Here is a 24082-nt window from a genome sequence, read left to right on the forward strand (position 1 = left end):
ACCAGCTATGAGGATTTAGACAAGTGGCTTTATCTCTATAAGCCTCAGTTTCTTTCTTCTTCATAACAGTAACCACTTCATAGTGTTGTCTTAGGGATTAAATGAGATTATATATGAAGAGAGCCTAGCTCAGGGCCTGGCATATAGTAAACCCTCAATAATATACAGTTACTACTGACTTTACTATCACCTCCTAATACCACAGAGCCATCAACAATCATCTTGACTTTTTTATGCTAAAAATTGGTCATGACATATTCAGTAACATAACTGGTGAGAAAGTAGTGAATTCAGTATATTAATACAGAGAATAACATCTCCAGGGGAAAGAGCTGTTTTCTGTGGGGGAATGGAACTGCAATTTTTCTTTCATTCTGTTTTTTTTTTTTTTCCTAATTGTCATAAAATACATCTAGCATAAAATTTTACCATTTTCACAATTTTTAAGAGTACAGTTTAAAAATGTTAAATATATTCACATTATGTCTTTGGTTCCTTTTGGTCCTTTTTTATTTTCTACATTTTCCTAGAATGGACACAAATTACTTTTCTTAACATATTATAGCCCAACATTTTTTTTTTAAGATTTTATTTATTTTTTTGACAGAGAGATCACAAGTAGGCAGAGAGGCAGGCAGAAAGAGAGAAAGAGAGAGAGAGAGAGAGAGAGAGAGGAGGAAGCAGGCTCCCTGCTGAGCAGAGAGCCCAATGTAGAACTCAATCCCAGGACCCCGAGATCATGACCTGAGCCGAAGGCAGAGGCTTAAGCCACTGAGCCACCCAGGTGCCCCGAGCCCAACATTTTTTTTAAGATTTTATTTATTTATTTGACAGAGAGAGATCACAAGTAGGCAGAGAGGCAGGCAGAGAGAAGTGGGAAGCAGGCTCCCTGCTGAGCAGAGAGCTTGATGCGGGGCTCCATCCCAGGACCCTGGGATCATGACCTGAGCCGAAGACAGAGACTTAACCCACTGAGCCACCCAGGCGCCCCCCAACATTTTTTTTTTAGAGATTATATTTTTTCATTTGACACAAGAGAGAGAGAAAGCAAAAGCAGGGGGAGGGACAGAGAGAGAGAGGGAGAAGCAGACTCTCTGCAGAGCAGAGAGTCTGACATGGGTCTTGATCCCAGGACCCTGGTATCATGACGTGAGCCTAAGGCTTAATGGACAAGCCACCCAGGTGTCCCTGACAAACATTTCAAAGTGTTCATGAGCTTTGTTCTGGAAGGCTGAGTCATTTTCCCTACACCTTCATCAAAATTGGGACTAAGGGCTTTCCATCTTTATGGAGAGCAGTTGCTTTCCACCAGGCAACACCCAGAAGTCTTTTGGCTCTAGCTTTCTACTTTCACTTAGAAATCTGTTCTAAAGAGACACCCCTACATGGGTGGAAGGTCGGAAACACTAAGGGTTTAATACAGCATTCCTGCATTGACAAACATTGGAAAAACAACCTGGAAGTTAATCAACGGAGGATTGAATCATGATATACCCATATTATGGAATATGAAGTTACTGTCTTACAAATAGAATGAAATACAGCATCCCTGGCATGGGAAGGTGCCCACCATGTTAACAGAGGACAAGCAAGCATTAGAAAAGTGAGGGCAGGGGCGCCGGGGTGGCTCAGTGGGTTAAGCCTCTGCCTTCGGTTCAGGTCATGATCTCAGGGTCCAGGGATCCAGCCCCACATCAGGCTCTCTGCTAAGCAGGGAGCCTGCTTCCTCCTCTCCCTCTGCCTGTCTGCCTCTCTGCCTTGTGATCTCTCTCTCTCTGTCAAATAAATAAATAAAAATCTTAAAAAAAAAAAAAAAAAGAAAGAAAGAAAAAAAGAAAAATGAGAGCAGTGTGAGCCTGTCCTCATTGTAAAATAGAAATCATACAAGGACTGGTGTGTGTGTGTGTGTGTGTGCACGTGTGTGTGTATGTTGCACATTCAAAACAGCTATTAAGATTTATCCCAAATGTTAGCAGTAGAAAGGGGAGTGGGAATTGCAGTTTATTTGGATTTTTTAAAAATTTAGAATGAACGTATAGTTATTCCACTATACAAAAGGAGGAGGAGGAGGAGAAATAGCCAAAACACTAAACCTGCCATCAAAAAGGAGTTATATCATCGCAGAGCATTCTTGGATGCCCTCGGAGGCAGACGCAGCTGATGCATGGTCTCCCCCGGAAGGGGTCAAGGGCCTGAGCAGACGGCCGGACCAAGTTACCGGCAGACCAGTAACTATCCATCTTGGTCTCAAAGTCAGGAAGTCACTTCCACCACTCATCAATAACTCACTTCAGGACTTAATAAAGGTTCCTTGCCGGAAGTTCTTCCTCTCATCACCGCTAAGTCTTTTCTGCTGCCCTGTCATCCCTCCTGGGTGGGTCACCTTTCCCACCCCCGTCCTTGGAGGCGGCAGCCAAGAGTGAAGAAGGGGACAGGGACAAGGTGGATTCCCCGCAGAGTGTCCCTTCTGCCCCCTGCATTAGCCACACTCTTAGAACCTTGGCAAACCAGGGCAAAGACCATAACCATCTACTCCAGCTTGTCTCTGCAGCCCAAAGTCCCCAAGGGCCCCTGGTCCACCCATCCCCGGCACTTGGAGGCTGGGCTCTGCATAAACTCTGCCTCCCTGGCCTCTTCCTGTCATATTTCATGCATCCCGATGGTCACTCAGGCCAAGATTTACGGAATTCATATCCTTTCGAGCTGAAGGAAAACGGGAAAGTCAAGATTTACTACCCCCCTAGGTAAAGCTAGGAAGGGGTGGACCCAGGAGCTTGCAGGGGCGGGGGGTTGGAGGGGGCGCTACAGAGGTGAGTTGGAGAGACAAACATTTATTTGGTCAGAGCCTTGTCAAGGCGGGGCCTGGGACTCTGCCATGCTTGACAGCAAGCTCGTTTCTTCCAGAACCTTCCCTCCTCTCCCAGCCTGTACTAGAGTGTGGGGTACAGGACTAGGGGGCAACCGTTGACAGAAGACCACTAAGACAGAGCTTCTGCTCTCCATAAACTCCTGGAAGGGGTGAACAGATCCACCAGTAATTCTTTTCTCAAACGAAGACGTTTTAGACTTCTCCCAGGACAGTGATGGAAGACATGTTGGGAAATCAGTGGAGTCCTCCCTTTGTGGCTTCCTAGTAGAGCTGTTTGGGCAAGTTATTTTAACCTCGCTGAATCTTCATTTCCTTATCTGTGAACTGGGCGTGATCAACACCCTTTCTTTGGAGGGATTACGTGTGTGTTTAAGAAGTGATTGCATGAGGGCTTCTGGAGCCCCACGACCAGCTTAAATTCACAGCCCTGGGGCTCCCCAGCTGTGTAACAATAGACACATCACTTAACTCCTCTGGGCCTCCATTGTCATGTCTGAAAAATGGGAATCCCAGGACTCACACCAACTTCACAGGGCAACCATGAGTTAATGTCTGAGTTATGAGTTAATGCTAAGACCAGGGCATGCACCATAATAAATACCACATGGGTTGGCCATTGTATTAACATGGTGACTGTGTGTGGAAGATAAATCTGGAAGTGTGAGGTAACATCAGATCATTCTGACATCAAACTGGTGATTTAATCAGCATGGCCGAAGCGGTCAGCAGCTCAGGCTGATCTAGTGGTGGTGGACACACAGGCATAAAAACTCATTGCACTCATTAGCATGTGTGTGTTTTGTTGTGCATACATTATACATTCATGGAAGATGAAGACTTCCACGATAATATATTTTTAAAATATTTTATTTATTTATTTGATGGAGATCACAAGTAGACAGAGAAACAGGCAGAGAGAGAGGAGGAAGCAGGCTTCCTGCTGAGCAGAGATCCTGATGAGGGGCTCAATCCCAGGACCCTGGAATCATGACCTGAGACAAAGGCAGAGGCTTTAACCCACTGAGCCACCCAGGCACCCCTTCCACGATAATATTTTTAAAGTAAAAATGGGAACAGCACCGGTTCCATAGTCAGAGTGCTTAGGTAGGCATCTCAGATTCTCAACCAACCAGCTACCTGAGTGTGGCCAAGGGTCCTAACTTCTTTGCCTCCCTTTCTGAGTTTGTAAACTAGAAATAAAGTCAGTATCCACCTTGTAGGGCAGTGGGCTTACATGAGATAAACATGCAAAGTTCTTCAAAGACAGTCTGATGATGGGGCACCTGGGTGGCTCAGTCAGTTAAGCGTCTGCCTTCAGCTCAGGTCATGGGTCCCAGGGTCCCGGGATTGAGCCCTGCATCAGGCTCCCTGCTCCATGGGGAGTCTGCTTCTCCCTCTGTCCCTTTTCCTGCTCATGCTCATTCTCTCTCTCTCTCTCTCTCTCTCTCTCAAATAAGTAAAATCTTAGAGAGAGAGTCTGACAAATACTATGCACTCAATATTATAATTTTACTGGCAAAATTAGTAGTTTCAGGTTGGGATGTTAGGTTTGCAACTAGCTCTGTCTCTTCCCAGTGGTGTGGCTTTGAGACAGTCACATCTCCTTTTATCACCTCATATCCCTGCATGGTCACAGGCAACAGGAAGACCTAATTTGCAGAGTTATCACAAGGGTTGGGGAGAATGTATGGAAAATGGCATTGATAGGCACACAGTAATTCAACACGATGCCCTTGGCCGTCATCTACAACAGCATCAACATCGTCTTCGCTACTCTCGGGGGTCAGAAGGGAGTTAGTCTAGGTTCCAGGTGAGAATATACTTCATCAAGGGGGCACGGGGGCAACCACAGAAGACTGAAAACGGAACATGAGGGATTGCAGTGGATTGAGGGGGCCACTCCCCCAGGCTGTCCCCCTCCCCACACACACAATCCATAGCCGCTTCTTTATACTTCAGACAAAAGTCATCTAAGGACTGAGTGATCTGAACACCCCTAGAAGTAAGGGGAAATGTGTCTCACCTCCTTTCTCCTCTGGAGGGATCCGCACAACCCCTTACCGCTCTGGGAGAATTCGCGAGTCCTAGATCCCTTGCTTCCTAGACTGAAAGCCAACTCAAATCTCAGAAGACTTGAGGTTCACTACAAAACAGAACAACTGGTATCACTCTTCAGTGCCAAGAAGTATGCTTGGCACACAGTAGGTGCTCAAGAGATAGTTGCTGAATGAATAAATGGTTTCAGCTCGCATTTATAAGACGCAGCTTGGGTGCCGGGGAATACAGTAAGCATCTTACACACATGATTTTTTTTTTTAAGATTTTATTTATTCATTTGACAGAGATCACAAGTAGGCAGAGAGGCAGGCAGAGAGAGAGGGGAAGAAGCAGACTCCTTGCCAAGCAGAGAGCCCGATGCGGGGCTCAATCCCAGGACCCTGAGATCATGACCTGAGCTGAAGACAGAGGCTTTAACCCACTGAGCCACCCAGGCCCCCCTATACACGTGATCTTAAGGAAACCACACAACCGCTCTGTAGGGAGATCCCCGTGGCTTGTCCCAGTTTTTAAGGAAGGCAGTTCATCTCAGAGAGGTGAAATCACGTGCCCAGGGTCACCCAGCTCAACCGCCCTCCAATCCTAGTGGAGGCTCATTTCCGAGCCGGTGCCCTTCCGGGTTTCAAGTGACTTGCACTTTGCAAGTTCACGGGCTCTCCAGCTGCCACCCCCACCCACCAGCCCCTCACTCACGCACGTGTCCTGACCCGACCAGACGTCCAGGGGACTTGCGATGGCTGTCGAGTGAGTGAACGAACAAATGTCACAGACCATCTGCGGAGGTCTCCCTGGGAACATCCATCTTGTCCAACTTTCTTCCGAGTTGAAGCGTCTTTCCTTCCCGGCTCCCCTGGGCCCCTTAAAACTTGGGGAGGATGCAGCAGCCCTCAACCCCCGGCTCTGTCCCAGAGCCAGCGATCCACGGGAGATTAACGTCCATAAGTTACAGGACGCTGTGATTAGTTTTCCTATGTAGCTTGGAGCCCCAGGATCCATAATGTTTTCTCAGCATGACCCCAGACCAAGTCCCTCCGTGGCTGGGGTCTCCATGTTTGCACCAAGAAAGGAGCAGAGTGCTTGCTTGCTACTTGCTGCATCTCCATCACAGGGTTACGGGAGGCCATTTCTCCCTCTCAGTAAGGCAGATATTAAGATGTTAATACATGTGTTAATCAACAGCTGCTTTATAGGCCATCGGGACAACTTAGGACACTGTCAGGACCATACTATGTACTAAGTAAATGGAAACGATTCCTACCCTTTGTTTTATTCGAAGGCTTTTATTTTCTTCTGGAACCTTAACTGCGCAAGACATCTGTAGGCACGTCTCGGTGTTAGAAACAATAGAATGTGAAAAAGTCACGCACCATGGCGTTCAGGATAAAGGTTAGCATTATGATCACAATGAATGCAAGTGCTCTTTGTCAACTATATTAAAAAAAAAAAAAAAAAGCGGGGGAAGAGCAAGAAAAACTGGAATGGGAAGGTAAGCCTTGCCACACCATTGGGTGGGTCAGAAAACAGACTCAGAGAAGTTAGCCACCTGCTGTAGGTCACACAGCAAGGGACTCTCGGTTTCAGCTTATTTTATTTCACTGTTTCAACTTTTGTTTTGCTTTATTTTGCTTCACCTCATTTGATTTTTTTTTTCTATTTTATTTTGTCTTTAAACTGCACTTGTGTCTATAGCTGGGCCTTCGTGAGAGCCATTCCTGCCCTAGAGGATTTGATGTTAGAACTCCTATCACTACCTGGGCCACGGTTGACCTGTGATCCATTTTCTCCCATGTGTGCCAAGGCTAAATCTTTGGAAGCCATTGCTTTGGGGGACTCTGTGGGAAGGGATTCTAAATTCATATCTGAGGTCAGTGGAAAAGGCTCATTATCTTTATCATTATCATGTGTATTATGGGTGTTGAATGGGGAAGTCACATCGAGTGTGCCGTGAATATGCTGTGTTGGAGGAAGGCACCTAAGATCTAGAAAAAAGCATAACTCCAGTGAGCTTAAAGGCCTTTGGAGACCAGCTGGCCCATCCACTATGTTGTACATGAGTAGGGAACCGAACTCGTAGACAGTGAACCCCTGGAGGAGGCAGAGAGGAGCCAGAGTGAGCCAAGCATCCCTTCTGCGGTGCTGGCATAGACTCACAAGCACAATGACCAACCGCAGATGCACGCATTGCAGAGCTGCTCCATGAGCATGGGCCACTGCCGCCCCATCTGATCCCCTCACCCCCTCCAACCACCAAGGCCACAAGGAGCCGTGGGTGGTGAAGGCTTTCACCCCGAACCAGAGGCTCCCGGAGCTGGGGTGCCTCCCTCTCCCATCTTCCACACTTGGGCTGTGTTTACTCTGTTCACAAAGTGGCTTCCTGTTTCGAAGAGGAATGAGCTTTTTAAAGGGTTATAAATGCAACTCAAAAGGCTTTTTCGACATCAAATGGCTCATAAAAAAAGGAACGTTTTGACGACTTCAGCATAAATGAATGAAAAACATACGGTATGTGCCTCCTGCTCTTCTGTTGCACCAAAATCTTCTGGCAAGAGAGAGAAGTAGAAGTGGCAAGTGGTTTGGGTTTCACTGTATCTGGGACTTGAGTTTCCAGGGTCCAAAAATGTAACTTTTATTGCAGGCCAGAGCATATTTGAGTAGAGAGGTTGCCTCTTATTAAACTAGCTAAAAAAAAAAAAAAAAAAAAAATTAAGGGAAAACATTTCCATAGACGCTTTTAAAGTCTGTTCTGTCCTGCTGACTTCACTTCAATCACAGGTTCCAGTGCTTGCTTCTAAAGCAGGGTCTCTCAGTCTTGGCACTGTTGCTGTTGGACCAGGAGATCCTTTGTGGTGCGGTCTGTCCTATGCTGGATGCCGGAAGTCTAGCAGCAGCCTTGGCCTCTACCCACTAGATGTTGGTGGCACCCTCCCCCCAGCTGTGACAATCAAAAATGCCAACGCTGGGGAACCTGGGTGACTCAGTCAGTTGAGCGTCCAGCTCTCAATTTGGAGTTAGATCATGATCTCAGGGTCCTGGGATCGAGTGCCACATTGGGCTCTGTGGGACCCCATGTTCCAGGGGGAGTCTGCTTGGGATTCTCTCTCTCTCTCTCTTCCTTGCCCCTCCCTGCCCCTCTAAAATAAATAAATAAATATTTCTTCCCAAAAAAGCCAACACCTCCTCTGAAAACCAATTTTCTAGAGTCACAGTTCATTAACTTAGATGTTCTAGAATCAGTACTGATGGATGAGCATGGGAACAAGTAAACAGATGAAGGAAAACAAAACTGACTCTAAGTAAGAAAATTAAGATGAAATAACTGGGTTTGGGTATTTCAATGAAAGACACATGAAGATCATTATTGGCATTATTTTATCTTTTTCATTTGCATAATGTTGAAGGGCCGCAGAGACAACCCCCATAAATGTCTAACCCAACCGAAAGCCTGAAGTTGGCCAACCCAACCCGCGCCACAAAGACCATGCACGGAAGAACTTCATTCAAACCTCAACCTGAGCCTAACTTGTCTGAGAATGTAATAAACTTGATGAAATACAATCAAAAGCAACACACTGTAATGGTGTGGGTAGGGGGGTGTAAGTGGGTTTGGGGTGAGTGAGAAATTTGAAGGGCAGGAGATAGGATGACTAACCATCCTGGTTATCTCAAGACTATCTGATTTTAACACTGAAAATCCCACATCTCATGAAACCCCTCAGTCTCCAGTGAGTTCCAACAGTTGGCCATCCCACTAGGAGAACAACAGATCTTTCAGAGGCAGCCTTTACCCACTGTGCTAGATGATGGCTGTCAACAAAGAGTGTGAGCTTCTAAAGTCACTCACTAAGACACATACAGCTTAACTGGGCAAGGCCACTGAGTGCATGGCAAGCGCCCCCATAGATCAGGATTGTGGGTCTCCTTGAGTTTGTTTCACTACCAGAGTAACTGAGGTCCAGAAAGGTCCCTCAGCCTATGACACAAACCAAGTCTTGGAGTGATATCAGTAACAATGATGCAACAGGTAGCTCCAAGGACCTGTCACCCCACAGACACATCAAAAAGCAAGCAAAAGCAAGCAGAATCTACTTTTTCTGAACTCTGGAAGATAGGCAAAGGTTTACAACAACCAAGAAAATGCCAGAGGTGTGGGGAGAGAAGGCAATTTAAAAATGGTTGGGCAACTTTGTGACTCTTGACTTATCCTGCCCCACCCTCTACCTCTGCCAGGTGGTGGTCTTCTACTGGAATGACTGCATCCCCGGTATGGGGCCCTGGTCCCTGGTTCTGGAGGATGCAGAGCTCCGAGTTGTCTCTTTGGGCTGCCATCAAAAAACATGACAGACGGGGTGGCTCAAACAACAGAACTTTACGTCTCATAGTTCTTGGGGCTGAGAGGGCAAGACCAGGCCTTCATCACAGGCGGGTTCTAATGAGAGCCCTCTTCCTGGCTTGCAGATGGTATCTTCTTGCAGTGTCCCCACATGGTGGAGACAGAAGGGGCTTTGGTCTCTTCCTCTTTTTATGAGGACCCTGATCCCAGCATGAGGGCTCCCTCCCCATGACTACATGTAAACCAAATTACTTCTCCAAGACCACAACTCCACATAACATCACGCTGGGGGCTCAGGGCTTCCACATGTGAATTTGGAGGCAGGTGGACACAATTCAGTCCATAGTAAGAATAGACCGTATTCTCAAAGAATTGTATTTGTGTGTTATAACCTGTCTGGAGATTCCCTGAGGGAAGGACACAGGATGCTCTACCCTCTGTTTTGCCTAACTCAGAGCTCATTCAAGGCAAAAAAGAAAAATATTGACTATGCAGACGGTCTTCCTTCAAAACATCGGGCAAATGGATAACTCACAGCTGTGTGGAACAAAAGATTACAGTTGAGATAAACACTAAGTGTTGTGAAAGCCTGGAGAAACAAATGAGAAAGAGACTGTCTCTGGGAGATTAGGGCATTCAAAAGCCACCACATATACTGGAGACCTTAGAAAGTTATGCACATGCTCATCGCATGACACATGGCAGAAGGTATTCTCAGAAAAGGCCTGAGATTACTATAAACTTTTGCCTCTAGCAGGATCTAGGCTTGGTACGAACAGGAGTGAAGGCTAAGGCAAAGTTGTAGATAGCCTGGTTACCCACTGAAAGTGTGCCCCAACACAGAGCAAATCTGCAAACACTGATAATTTTCTTTTTTTTTTCTTTCTTTTCTATTTCTCTTTCCTTCCTTCCTTCCTTCCTTCCTTCCTTCCCTCTCTCTCTCTCTCTCTTTTTTTTTTTTTTTTGTTGGGGGGGATGAGAGGTGTCCTAGTATTTAAAGAAGTTCCTAGTATTTAAAGAAGTACCTGAACACAAATTAAAAGAACAGAAACTTTAGAGACCTTATATGACAAAGAATATAGAATTTACAAAAACAGTTGAGAAAAGTCACTAAGTAAATAAACTGCTACTGTCCAAAGCCAGCAACACAGATAAGTGTAGAGGATGTAGAAGAATCTGATTTCCAGAGTTCCCACATTATAATATTCAAAATGTACGATTTTCAACAAACAGTTCTAGTTGTGCAGGAAACAGCATATTAACTATGTGCACAAAGGAAAGAAGGAAGAATCAGTGAATTTTAAAATGAGCAGATTGAAATGATCGAATCTGGGATGCAGGGGGTAGAAAATGAAGAAAAATGAACAGGATGTAAGAGACCTGTGGAATACCATCATGTGTACTAACCAGTGCATCATAGGAATTCCAAAAAGGTGGAGGAAGGAAGGAAAAGAGTAAAAAGAATATTTGGGGAGAAACATGGTCAAAATCTTACAAAATCTGATTAAAGAAACTACCCACCCAAGAAACTTAATAAATAACAAGAAGAATAAATGCAAAGAGATCCATACCTTAGACGCATTGCAGGTAAACTACCAAAAAGTCAAAGGCAAAGAAAATCTTGAAAGCACCAAGACAATGACTCTAAGAGAGCTTCTAGATTTCTCAGTTTCTCAGGACATGTGGGTGGCCCAGTCAGCTAAGCGTCTGCCTTCAGGTCAGGTCATGATCCCAGAGTCCTGGGATTGAGTCTCCCATCAGGTTTCTTGCTCAGTGGGGAACCTGCTTCTCCCTCTGCCTAGCACTCTCTCTGCTTGTGTGCGTGCTCTCTCTGTCTCTTTCTTTTTCTTTCTCTGACAGATAAATAAAATCTTAAAAAAAAAAATTCTCAATTTCTCATCAAAAACTAAGGAGACCAGAGGCAATGGGATGACTAGACTTCTATATCCAGCAAAACTATGTTTCAACACTGAAGAAGAAATTAAGACATTTCAAGCTCAACAAAAGCTGAGGGAATTGATCACGAGTAACCCTATCCAGCAAAAGTGCTTAAGGGAGTCCTTCTGGCTGATATGAAAAAACACTAAATAGTAACTCAAAGCCAAAGAAATAAGTAATTCCAATAAAAGTAACAACATAAGTGAATATAAAAGTCAGTATTATTACACTTCAGGATTGTAAAGTCTGTTTCTATTTCCTACACTATTTAAAAGACAAAAAGATAAAATAACAACCATAAAACAATAATTATAAGTCAACATTAATGGCTTACAACATATAAAGATGATATATCGGTGACAACAATAACACAAAGGGAGTAGAGTTGTATAGGGCTATAGTTATTGCATGTTATTGAAGCAAAGTTGATATAAACTCAAACTAGATTGTTATAAATTTAGGATATTAATGGTAATCCCCATGGTAAACACTATAAAAATATTTTTTAAAATACAGAAAAATCTGGTGAGTGCTGTGAAGTGTGTAAACCTGGCGATTCACAGACCTGTACCCCTGGGGCTAATAATACAATATATATAATTAAATTTTTTTTTTAAATACAGAAAAATCAATGAGAGGGAAATAAAAAACTGGTTAAGTACAAAATATCAACTAAACACAAAAGAAAGCAGTAATGGAGGAACTTAGGAATAAAAAATGATATAAGCAATACATTTATGGGCAATTAATTTTCAACAAGTGTGTCATGAACATGAAGTGAGAAAAGAAATCTTTTTGATAAATAAGGCTGAGACAACTGGATATTCACATGGAAAAGAATGAAGTTAGATCACTACCTCACACCATATGTAAAAATTAACTCAAAATGAATGGATAATCCAAATATGGGAGCTAAACCCATACAACTCTTAGAATGAAACATAGTAATAAATCTTCAGGACACTGGAGTTGACAGTGGAGTCTGAGATATGACAGCAATTCCATTCCGTTAAGTATATAGTAAAATAATTGAAATCAGATACTCAAATTGTTTTCTAGCTACTTTCAAATACAAAAAATAGTATTATTAACTATATTTGCCATGCTGCACATTACATTCCATGACTTACTTACTTTGTAGCTAGAACTTTATACCTTTTGACCTCCTCCACTCATTTGTCCACCCCCTACCACCCACATCTGGCAAGTACCAATCTGTCCTCTGTATCTATGAGGGTTTTTTTTTTTTTATGTTTCCACATATAAGTGAGATCATAAAGTATTTATCTTATTGCCTAACTGATTTCCCTTAGCATAATGCCCTCAAGATCTGTCCATTTTTTTGCAAGTGGAAATAGTCCATTCTTTATATGGCTGAATTATATGTGTATATATATATATAATCATAGATATAATCACATATAATATGTTATATCATATATTATATATGTGATATATTATATATAATATATATTACATTATATCATATATAATCATATGTATATCACATATCACATATATATCATACTTTCTTTATCCATTCATCGGTCAATGGACATTTTTTTAAAGATTTTATTTATTTATTTGACAGAGAGAGGTCACAAGTAGGCAGAGAGGCGGGCAGAGAGAGAGAGAGGGAAGCAGGCTCCCTGCTGAGCAGTGAGCCCGACGCAGGACTCGATCCCAGGACCCTGAGATCATGACCTGAGCCGAAGGCAGCAGCTTAACCCACTGAGCCACCCAGGTGCCCTATCAATGGTCATTTAGGTTATTTCTGAATGTTGGCTATTGTGAGTAATGCTGCAATGAACATGGGAATGTAGATATCTCTTCAAGTTAGTGGGTTTTGGATTGTTTTGGATAAATACCCAGACGTAGAATTGTTGAATAATACGATAGTTCTATTTAATTTTTGAGGAATTTCCATACTTTTTTTTAAAAAGATTTTTATTTATTTATTTGACAGAGAGAGAGAGTGAGAGAAGGAACACAAGAAAGAGGAGTGGGAGAGGGAGAAGCAGGCTTCCTGCAGAGCAGGGAGCCTTACTGGGTCTCGATCCCAGGAACCTGGAATCATGACCTGAGCCAAAGGCAGACACTTAACGACTGAGCCACCCAGGTGCCCTTCCATACTGTTTTTCATAGTTACTTCGCCAATTTACATTGCTACCAAAAGTGTACAAAGGTATCTTTTTCTCCACATCCTCACCAAACAAATGCTTGAACACAAATATTCACAGCAGTGCTATTTATATGAACCAAAATGCAGAAACAACCCAAATTTTCATCAACCAATGAATGAATAAGCAACATGTGTCCTATTTGTGTAATGGAATATTACTCAGCTATAAAAAGGAATGATGTATGGTTGCATGCTGCAATGTGGGAGAATCTCAGAAATGTTATACTAAGTGAAAGAAACCAGACACAAAATGTCACAAATTGTCTGATTCCATTTATATGAAATATCCAGACCAGGTAAATCCACAGGGACAGGAAGCAGATTGCTGGTTGCCAGGGGCTCAGGGAGAGGGAGAATAGGAGGTGACTCCTTGCCAAGGTAGCATGTTCGTTAGGATGATAGAAATGTTTTGGAGCTAGATGGAGACCATGGTTGTGCAACACTGAATGTGCAAATGCACTAAATGCCACTGAAGTTTTCACTTTAAAATGGCTAATTTTTTGCTAAGTGAATTCCCCATGTATATATAAATATACATTCATTTGTTGCTTATTTTATAAATACATACACATTTTTATGTATAAATACATACGTTGGAGGAAAAAAGAGCAAAGATTAAGTCTTGTTCCATGTCTGTTCTTATAGATAAAAGCAATAAAGCTTATAAGAAGGTTTTCCAGACAGAATGACTCAAATTTAGAAATAATATTAATTTGGGTTAATTTGGATGCTGAAGAAGGCAAATCATAGTTACTCAGGAAATTTATCTCAGGAAGAAACTAGCAAGAATCTGGGACAACTGGTCCACAAAGGAGAGGGAGCAGGACAGATGGACCAGGCTGTGCTGACGTGAAACCTTGCTCTGGAGCCTGGCTGTGAGCCATGTACACCTGCCTCCTGACCTCTTCCTCTTCCTCTTTGGGGGTCTTTATGATAGGCTCTGGGGCCCAGGGGCACATTTAGAGTAACACAACTTCAGGCGCACCCGGCCTCCCATGTCCCAAGGTCACGGAGTCAGCAAGGCCTGGACCAGGAGGGCTGAGGGTGTATCTGGGGAGCCCAAAAGGGCATTGATTTAACCAGAGCATCTTGGGCCAAATAGATGCCTAAAGACAGACTGACAGACAGACAGAGACACACATACATCATTCATCACACAGGGTGTTTTCCAGCACCTACTTGTTCTTTAATCACAATAATAATATCAACCATAATGTCCTTTTATTGAGTGCTTATTATGTACCAGACATATGCAGGCACAGCAGCACTCAGGCCTCTCAAAAAGCTGAAAGTCGGTTCATTTGACTAATGAGGAAATGATCGCAGGGAGAAAATTTCAAACTGAGATTCAACCTCCACATTGTATCAGAAAACAAATTAAACCGTCCTGTGTTGCCCGTGAGTGTGACACCTTTTCTCCCCACACCGCAGAAACCCAGGAAGTTAAAAAGCAACTCACAGACTCACTGGGCTTCTCCAATCAGGTAGATCTCAGTTTGGGTCCTGGTCTTGCCACTTCCGAGCCAAACAATTGATCTCATCTTTCCCTGCTTCAGTTCTTTCTTTTGTAATCTGGGAAAAGCAAGGGAACCCCACATGAGTCAGGGATTGGCTCTCTAGGGTTTCACTCTTGGCCTGGCAGCTCCCTACCCGTGTCATTTACTTATGCGTTGCTCGGGCTTTCTTGTGCCTCAGTTTCTTCATCCAAGAGATTGGATAATAACAGTATCTACTTCATGGAATTGCTGTGAGTAATAAATGTGTTGACACAGGCAAACCTTTCTGGGGAGGGTTGGCTACGCATTGAGCTACTGCCTACTATGTCCTTACTAGGCAGATTCAAGGAGAGAATGCATGAAAAGCTTTAGTATAATATTTGACGTGTAATAAGTGTTCCATAAGTTATCTGTTATTATTTCTTTAATCAGTTATTCAACATGTATTACATCCCCGGTGCTATGGTAGATGCCTGCTATACAGAGATAAATATGATATTGCTATCACTCCATGGGGCACACAAACCTTGGCATGCTTTAAGTTTTCAGAACACCTTGACCAGGAGACATTGCAGTCTGCTTCAGTGATAGTATCCTTGTAGACAAAATTTGCCCTGGAGTTTCATTGTCTCCTATGACAGTTCCTAGCCACCCCTGGCTATTTACATTCAAAATAACCAAATTTAATCTTTTCCAATAATCTAAAAAATAAAAATCCAGTTCCTTGGTCTCATTTTTTGCATTTCAAGTGCCCAGGACATGAAAGTCCCATGTGACTAATGTCTACCGTACTGGATATGACTCTGGAACATCTCTATCATTGCAGAAAGTTCCATTGGGACGGTGCTGCCCATAGATGGTATGCCTCCAGAATTCTGATGCCAAATTGACAACCTAGTGATTCTTCTCTTTTGATTACCTTCCCATGCTTTGGTCAACAACGTGTGTGTGGTTTGTAAATGTCAGCACACACTAAGCCTAAAAGCACTGGGCTCACGGAGCTTCTCCATGGCACTTGTGAATAGGCATGGCACAAATACTCCTGGCCCCGAGTTGATTTATCTTGATGTTTGGTTGAATTCCTCACATTTTGGATCTCTTTGGTAACCTTTTCACCCCATTCTTTTTTAAGGTGGCTGGCTGGCTGTTACAATTCATCATGAACACATCTTACTCCAAGCCCGGCTCCCCTGACAGAAGGAACAGCCGGTCTCTGAGAGGTCAAAGACATTTTTCTCCCTTCGTCTTTCTCAGTTTCCAGCATAGATTTGTCACTCTGAGAAAGCATGAATTCTGGATTTGATGTACTTTAATTGATTTCACCCTCGACAAGTCAGACTGTTCATCAGCTCGCTCCTTGGCTTCCCTGAACTTTGCTTAAGGCTAAGGTTTTCATCTGTCCCTGGACCCAAGCTGTCACCAAGCAACTTACTCCCCTCTCCAGCCCCAAGGAGCCATCTCATTTTCGTTCCTGTAACTCTCCTGAGGGAAAAGAAAGGGGAGTGGGATAGCATAGGAGAAAGATACTCAGTGAAGGAAAATTAGTACAGGATAAAAGCAAGAAGTATGGATGGGAAATCCTTATCAATTGTCTGCTCTTCCGGTGAATTCATCTGATTGCTTTGTCTGAATTGCTTGTGGGGTGAGATCAGGGGAAGTGTGGGTGTATGGATGGATGGATGAGTGGGTGGGTGGATGGATGGATGAATGGATGGATGCCTGGGCAGATGGATGAATGGATGAATAAGTGGATAAATGGCCAAACAGATGGATGGCTGAATACATACTTTGATTAATTGGTGGGAAGGCAGACAGAACAGCACACAGATGAATGTATCAGCAAATAAAAGAAGGTCAGCCATAATCGCTAAAAATTCGATTCATCCAGGAGATCTTGAAATGTTTATGTATTGTCTTGCATATGCTAGAAACTGAAACAAGCATGAAGGATGAGACATCATACATAGTCCCCATCACCAAAGAGCTCACATTCAAAAAAAGGAAGAACATATATAAAAAGTCATGAGAGATTATATTAAGAACCTTTACAATATAGTATGTATGAAGAAGTGGTGGGGAGGGGGTACTTTCAGAGACATCTTATTGAAGCTCAGTAAATAATCAATTAAACTAATAAAAATCAAAGTATATTCCAGGAGTAGAAACCCAAAGAACCTATTTGGGACTGTTCCTGGGTCAAATTACAAGGTAGAATATGTGGGTTTCCTCTGAGTGCCCTCTGTTTCCCCCTTATCCATGTGAAAAATATGGGTTCGTGTTGACCTATGTCTCCCTTCATGAATAAGTATGAAGATATAAGTGATTGATTAAATGTATTACTTCTCCCAGGCATTTGTGTAACTTAAAACAGGTTTCCTAGACCCAAGATTCCTCCTAGTAGAAGACTAAGGGCATCAATGAGAAAATTATTTGGAAGACCAGAATTATATGCTTTGTTTAGCCATGCATGGGATTCCAGCAAACTAAAAATACCCAGTTATCTAGAATCGGTTTGATTATTTGCTAAGTGATGTCTGTCAATGACATGGAAAAACCAAGGCAACGTCAAAGACTCCACGGCTAGTGACGTAAATAAAGCAGTAACTTCCAAATAAACCTCCAGATGAACCAACTGGCTTTCCCACCAATAAAGCCTGATTGATAGTTGATTGCTGGTTTGATTCATGATGGAAAGAATCCCCACCACCTTCCTCCTGAAGTCTGAGAAGACATTCCCCAAACCTGGGTGCTGTCCATGGTTCTAGATGAGTTCAGGTGTGCTGTGGATTTCTGGCACGAAGAATGCAACGGGCACCAAGAATGGCAGTGATATCTTGCACAAAATCCTTCTAAAAGGACACTTTGAGATTGGCTCCCCAAAATTCCATAAAGGATGATGCCTTTTAGTAGGAAGAGAGAGATTAAGGTCTGATTTTGCTCCAGATCCAAATTGTACCTTTATCACTTCTCTGTGCCTTAGCTTTCTGTTCTGTCAAATTATACTTCACATAGTTATGGCAAGAATTAACTGAGATAGTGAGAGGAAGCAGAGAAGAGGGGATAAAACTGGGGACTCTGGCAACCATCTACACGGTTTTGAATTCTAACGGTCACTTTTAATTCCGTGACTTTAAGAAATTTACCTCCTCCTTCTATGCGTCCCTTGCTTCCACAACAAATGGCGATGTGATCATAAGCATACATATTTCAAAGAATTTATTAGATGAGTGTGAAGAATGTTAGCCCATGTGAAGGTCTTAAAACAAACTTTGCACATACTAAGCCCCCGTTAAGTGTGTATTGCATTTGCAATTATTAGATCTTTTTTACATCATTAGTTATCATGTATCTGGATTCCTCACTAAGGAGATCTGGCTTTATCAACAGTGGTTAGTCCCTCGGTTAGTCTTACTTTCATTCACTCAAGTCAGAAAATCTTTACCAAAGATCCACTCCTGTTCCTAATGCACCTAAACAGCAATTACAGTGTCAAACATTTATACGGTAGTACTCCCTGACAAATACTTCCTAGATTAAATCCTGGACTTGGCTAACTTGAGGGACTCTTCCAAATTCACTACTGTAAATTAAACTGAATGTGCTAAATGCATAGGTACAGGATCTTTCAGCTGCCTTTAGCTCTGCTGACATTTTTTATCTGTTTTTGTTTCATCTATTCTTGATTATTCTTATGGGCCCCACTTCTAGTGAGATCTTGAGAATTTTAAAGCTAAATGGCACATTAAACATAATTGGAGTTTCCTCCATCTGGGCCTCAGGCACAATAACTGTGTGTCACATACATTCAGTGCAGGCACGAATAGAAGGTCTGAAATTACTTCACGGTTTCTGTATCTATCTTTGTTCTCTATCAATTTTGAGATGCTGGGAGCAGGATAGCAGTCATGTGAATAACTCCTTCAAACTCCAAGCTGGATTTTTAAGAGTAGCAGAGTAGGGAGCTCCATAAGAATGTACTCCAAGCCCTCCTTCTTTGACTTCATTATTTCTTAGGTCTTCAGTGCAGGGATTAATCCATCCAACTAATTTGCTTTAGTCTCAAAAATCAGCCCCACTTTCTAGAGGGACAAAGTCCTAGATTTGCTAAAATACATAGCTCTGGCTAATCGATGTATCCAATGTCTGTCCATCAAAAGCTCTGTCTTTCTTTGCTTAAAAAGTCATGCCTTCTGTACCTTTCCCAAGAAAAACCCATGTCTTATGCAGCTTTTCCAAGAAAATTCTACATTTTGAAAGGAAAGCATCTGGCTGAACATTTGCATCTTCCTTCTTGCTTTAAAAAGAGAAAATCATCCCAATCACTCAACTTCGATAGAAGTGTACTTCAGCAAGAGCCTCTGAACCTTTCTACTGCATCATAGCAAGGCATGCATTGTGTAATTTCCTGCATTTACTGTGTCTGCAAGGTGCTGGCATGGGAGACATGGTCCAGGAACTGGTGGCAGTTTTTAATGTGTCTCTATGTTGGACTGCCTAGATATTTTTTAAGCAGATTTATGCTGCATTTTAAAAATCCATTATGCTGCATTATGGGCTTATTGTCAATCCAGATAATGCTGATCAATTTCAGTCTTCCAAAATCTGCATTTATAATTGTGCCATGTAATCAGAATTATTTATGTATGTCTATGTCCAGACATTAATAAAATTATAAATCAGAATTATTTATATATGTCGCAAGACACTTGATTATTTTGAATGCCTGATTTATACAATTGTACATCATGACTTTTTTTCTCTTCATATTCCATTAAGCCTTTTTGATGAATTAACTTTTCTTTATAGAAAATACTTTTTTGTCAACTGATAATTAGTGTGTATTTAACATTATTTTAAAATAGCACATTTTGATTGATATATACATAGTGTTTTTTTATTTTTTAAAAATTGGCATTTAGAAGAATAGTCTGGAGAAAAAATTAAAGCCAGCCTTAAGTGCATCTCTTTGAGGTAACCACTGTTATTGTGGTCTATTTTATTCTTGTTTGTATGTGCATATATGCTGTGTGTGTGTGTGTGTGTGTGTGTGTGTGTGTGTGAGCCCATGTGCCATTTACAACAGCTTGGATGAAACTTGAAGGCATTATGGTAAGTGAAATAAGTTGGACAGAGAAAGACAAATATGGTATGATACTACTTACATATGGAATCCAAAAAACCAAACTTTAGAGAAACAGAATAGAATGGTTGCTACTAGGGGCTTGGTGGAGTCAATGGGGAGATACTGTTCAAAACGTACAAACTTCCAGTTATAAGAGTAACAAATCCTGGAGAGCTAATGTACAGCATGGTGATTATAGGGATAATACTGCATTATATACTTCCAAGTTGGGAAGGCAGTAGATCTTCAAATGTTCTCACCACTAAAATGAAATGGTAATTATGTGACAGGGATGGAGGTGAAAGCCAGTGCTATGGCCGTCATCAATTTGCAAGATACAAATGGATCAAATCTGTGCATTGTATACCTTAAACTTACACAGTTTCATGTCAATTACAGTGTAATAAATTTTGAGTATAAGTAACCCAAAGCATAGTATTCATTATCTGCTATCCCCGAATTTGTTCATTATTGGTTACTGAGCACTAGCCACAAACCAGATGTTGTTCTGGGCACCAAAAATACAGCAATGAACAGGATAAACAATGAAGCTGATATTTGAGGCATGGAGCTGATAGGAAACAAGTGAAAAAAAAAAGAAACAAGAAAATATCAGTTACCTGTATTTGTTAGGAAGAAAATGAAAAGAGGGATGCAGTAGGCAGTGATGAGGGATTGTGGAAAGGAAAAAAATCCCATGTTTTCTTAGAACTGTGGTTCTTAACATTTATTGACCCTTGATCACCTCCTTTGAAAATCTGGTGGATTCAATGAACCCTATCTCCAGAAAACAAAAACAAAAACAAAAACAAAAACAAACATATATACAAAGCTCACACACGCTCAAATTTCCATGAGTTTCTGCATTAGGCATTCATCTAAACTCTGTCTTTGACTATCCCATTCTGGTAGCCAAAGAACAGGTGAGAAATATTCAGCCTATCATTCTGGTTCAAATAAAAGTAAATCACTTTTCTGAGCGGGAAAGTAATTGTCTGGACTCCCAATAGCTGGTGCTGGCATATTGAGACATAGAGGCGGTATGCCATACTACCTCTGGCAGAGGATGCCAGCTATCCACCAGAATTCATGCTCTTTCTACCAGAGTATAAAGTAATGGTCAGGAAGCCAAACCCTGGACAAAGACTACATTTCCCAGAATCCTCTTCCCAGTGGTACAGTCATATGACTCATTCCTGATAATGAAACTTGGGCAGACATGACATATGTCACTTCTGACCTAATCTTTTAAGGTATTTGTCCTTTCTAAGGACTCACTTCAGCTGAGCCTAAAGGCAGGCAAGGTCCCAAGATGGAACAAATCTGAATTCCTGAATCACTACTTGAAGGCAGACCACTTACTGACGAGGAACGTTCACATCTGTCGTGTGAGCAAAAGCACTAACATCGTGTTAAGCTGTGGCCATTGAGCTTTATCTTAATTCAGTGGTTCCCAAAGTGTGAATCCCTGAACCAGCAACATCAACATCACCTGGGAATTTACAAGAAATGCAAATATCTGGGATGGGTTTCAGATGGGCTAAATCAGAACCTCTAGACATGGGGCCCAGCAATCTGCATTCCAACCAGACCTCCGTGTAGTTTTGGAAACTACCATTCTAAATACCAAAGTGCCTAAGAGTGAGATTGAGAGCCTGATTTTCTGGGTTCAGACCCTGGCCATGGCCCCTTATGAGCTATATGACCTTGGATATCTACAGAACTTCCTAGTGTTAAGGGACATGGGCAGATGCAGATGCCAAGGGGTGGTTAACGATTGTACCTAATGGGCACTGAAGGAGGGAGATCATCTATTTATCAAACAGAGAGCCAAATCTTAGTCACAACGTTTGCCTCGTGGGCTTTCTATTTCTGTCTTTTGCTGAAAGCTATTCCCTGACAGGCACAAGTCTGGGCACACATCTGGCAATGGAGGGATTCATTCCTACAGCGAGTGACACTTGAGGCCCATCCATGAGGTAGGCATCATCACAGGTCTAGACCTACAAGAGAAAATAAGGCAGACTGAATTGCCTGCCTAGTGATGGGCCATGGGCCTGGTGGACATCAGGGAAGCCAGCCCATCAAGGACAGTGAACAAGCAGATAGCTAAACTGGGCTTGGAGACAATAGAGCCAGCAAGCATTTCCATCTCCTAGCAGACTTCTGGTTGATCTTTTTTTTCACCCTTGCAGGAAGATGCCCTTGCTTTTTCAACAGCCGCCCTGTGTGCAGACTAATCTTTGAATCCATGTTCCCTAAGCTGCTTTAAAATATGAAGCTTGGTGATTAATCCAAAGGCTGTAGAAAGAGCTCTGATGCCAGGTGTAAGCATGTTTTTTTTTTTTTTTTTTTTTTTTTTTTTAAGGGTGTGGGGATACTTTCAAAACTAAGTCCCTGGAGGCAGCCGATTAAATTTCCCAATGGACAAAGGAAGGCCTGCAAGCCTCCACTTTGATTCTTACTCAACTCGGATTGGCCATAGGTTAGACCATTTTGTTTCGTTGACCAAATGGAACCTGTCACCCCATTGTGAGGACTTGCACCTGCTCTTAAAGGGACCAAGGCAGCCAGTTCCCCTCTCCCCCTACGAATATTCCTTATCAGCTTTAATTCTCAAAGCCCCGGATTTTGTCAGCTTAGATTCCCCACCATTTGGTGGGCAGAGTGATGTGTGCTCCAAGGGGCCTGCCAACTTCACTGTCACAGCTGCAACTCTCCACAGAAGCTCTGCTGAGGAAATGCAAGGAATTTTCCAAAATTGTCACTGCAACCTCACAGAGTCTGTGAACTCTGGTCTCTTGTATTCTTTCCTGTTCTTTCACAGACGATCAGGTTTCTCTCTGACTCAATCTTTGTCAGGGCACGAGGACAACAGACTGGCTTCTTAAACTCCTAAAGTCTCAGATGCATACAGTGGGCAAGGAATGGTGGGGGGGAACCCCACAAGCGTGTCCATGGCAGACATCAATAATCAATCACAGAACTCTCATTTCTGTCCAAGACCCATCCTCCAAATTTGGGAGACTGCTCAAGACAACCATTACTTTCAAATCTCAGGGGACCACTCAGTCTTATCATTCTGATTGAGAACAGGCTCTTTCCATAAAAGAAAACAAAAGGCCAGAAAGGAGACTTGACCTCCCAGCCTTCAACTAGCTGAGTTGACTTCAACTAGTGATTCAGCCCAGATTAGGACTCATGTATTCTAATTTCCAGTCCTGTGACCTTCCATGACAAGAGATTGTCATTGCCCCCTTGACGTCTCTGGAGATGCACCCCACCTATCTGATTAAATAGGTCTAAATTAAGGACCCTTGAAATGCCCATGACCAAATATCATCTCCTACCAGCATGCAAGATAAAAGGTGTATGAGTCAGCTACTGACATAGTGATACTGTGTAACAAATGATTCCACAATGCAATGGTTTACAATGACAGGAATTTATTTTACATGACGCGTTTGTCGTGAACTGTGGTTCAGCTGACACAGGTTTGGTTTGCCTGCATGACTCCCTGCCTGTTCCGTGTTTATTCTGAAGTCCTGGATAAAGGTGATGCTTTTCTCAAAGTGGCATAAGAGAGCTCAAGTGTCAAGTTAAAACATGAAGGCAGGGACGCCTGGGTGGCTCAGTTGGTTAAGCGGCTGCCTTCAGCTCAGGTCATGATCCCAGGATCCTGGGATCGAGTCCCACATCGGGCTCCTTGCTCGGCAAGAAGCCTGCTTCTCCCTCTGCCTTTGCCTGCCTCTCTGTCTGCCTGTGCTCGCTCGCTCTCTCTCTCTCCCTCTGTCTCTGGCAAATAAATAAATAAATAAATAAATCTTTAAAAAAACAAAAAAACATGAAGGCATATTTAAGGACTCTACTCCCATTATGCCCCCAACGCTGTCTTCCCCAAAGCATGTCACATGAATAAGCCCCAACTACATAGCGTGGGAAAAATATTCTCTGCCCATAGAAGAAGTTGGGGGTGGGGACAGTGACTATTCACTGAACAATAATGTCAGCTATAAAAAATGCCATTTAAAATGATAAAGAAACCCTTCAGTGAGGACTGGGATAAACAAAAGCCTTGTTTGACAGC

At 42.6% G+C, this 24082-nt stretch overlaps 1 long non-coding RNA gene across 1 annotated transcript; it reads right to left on the reverse strand.

The window, feature by feature from the left end:
• Positions 1-6187: 6187 nt before the first annotated feature.
• Positions 6188-14942, reverse strand: LOC131811397 (uncharacterized). The gene is made up of 2 exons (XR_009345922.1): positions 14837-14942; positions 6188-7606 (listed from the first exon to the last, which is right to left on the reverse strand). It is a non-coding gene; the product is annotated as an uncharacterized LOC131811397 (long non-coding RNA).
• Between the last annotated feature and the right edge of the window lie 9140 nt (positions 14943-24082).

This window comes from Mustela lutreola, chromosome 11 (genome assembly GCF_030435805.1).
Source record: "Mustela lutreola isolate mMusLut2 chromosome 11, mMusLut2.pri, whole genome shotgun sequence".
NCBI classification, from domain to species: domain Eukaryota; kingdom Metazoa; phylum Chordata; class Mammalia; order Carnivora; family Mustelidae; genus Mustela; species Mustela lutreola.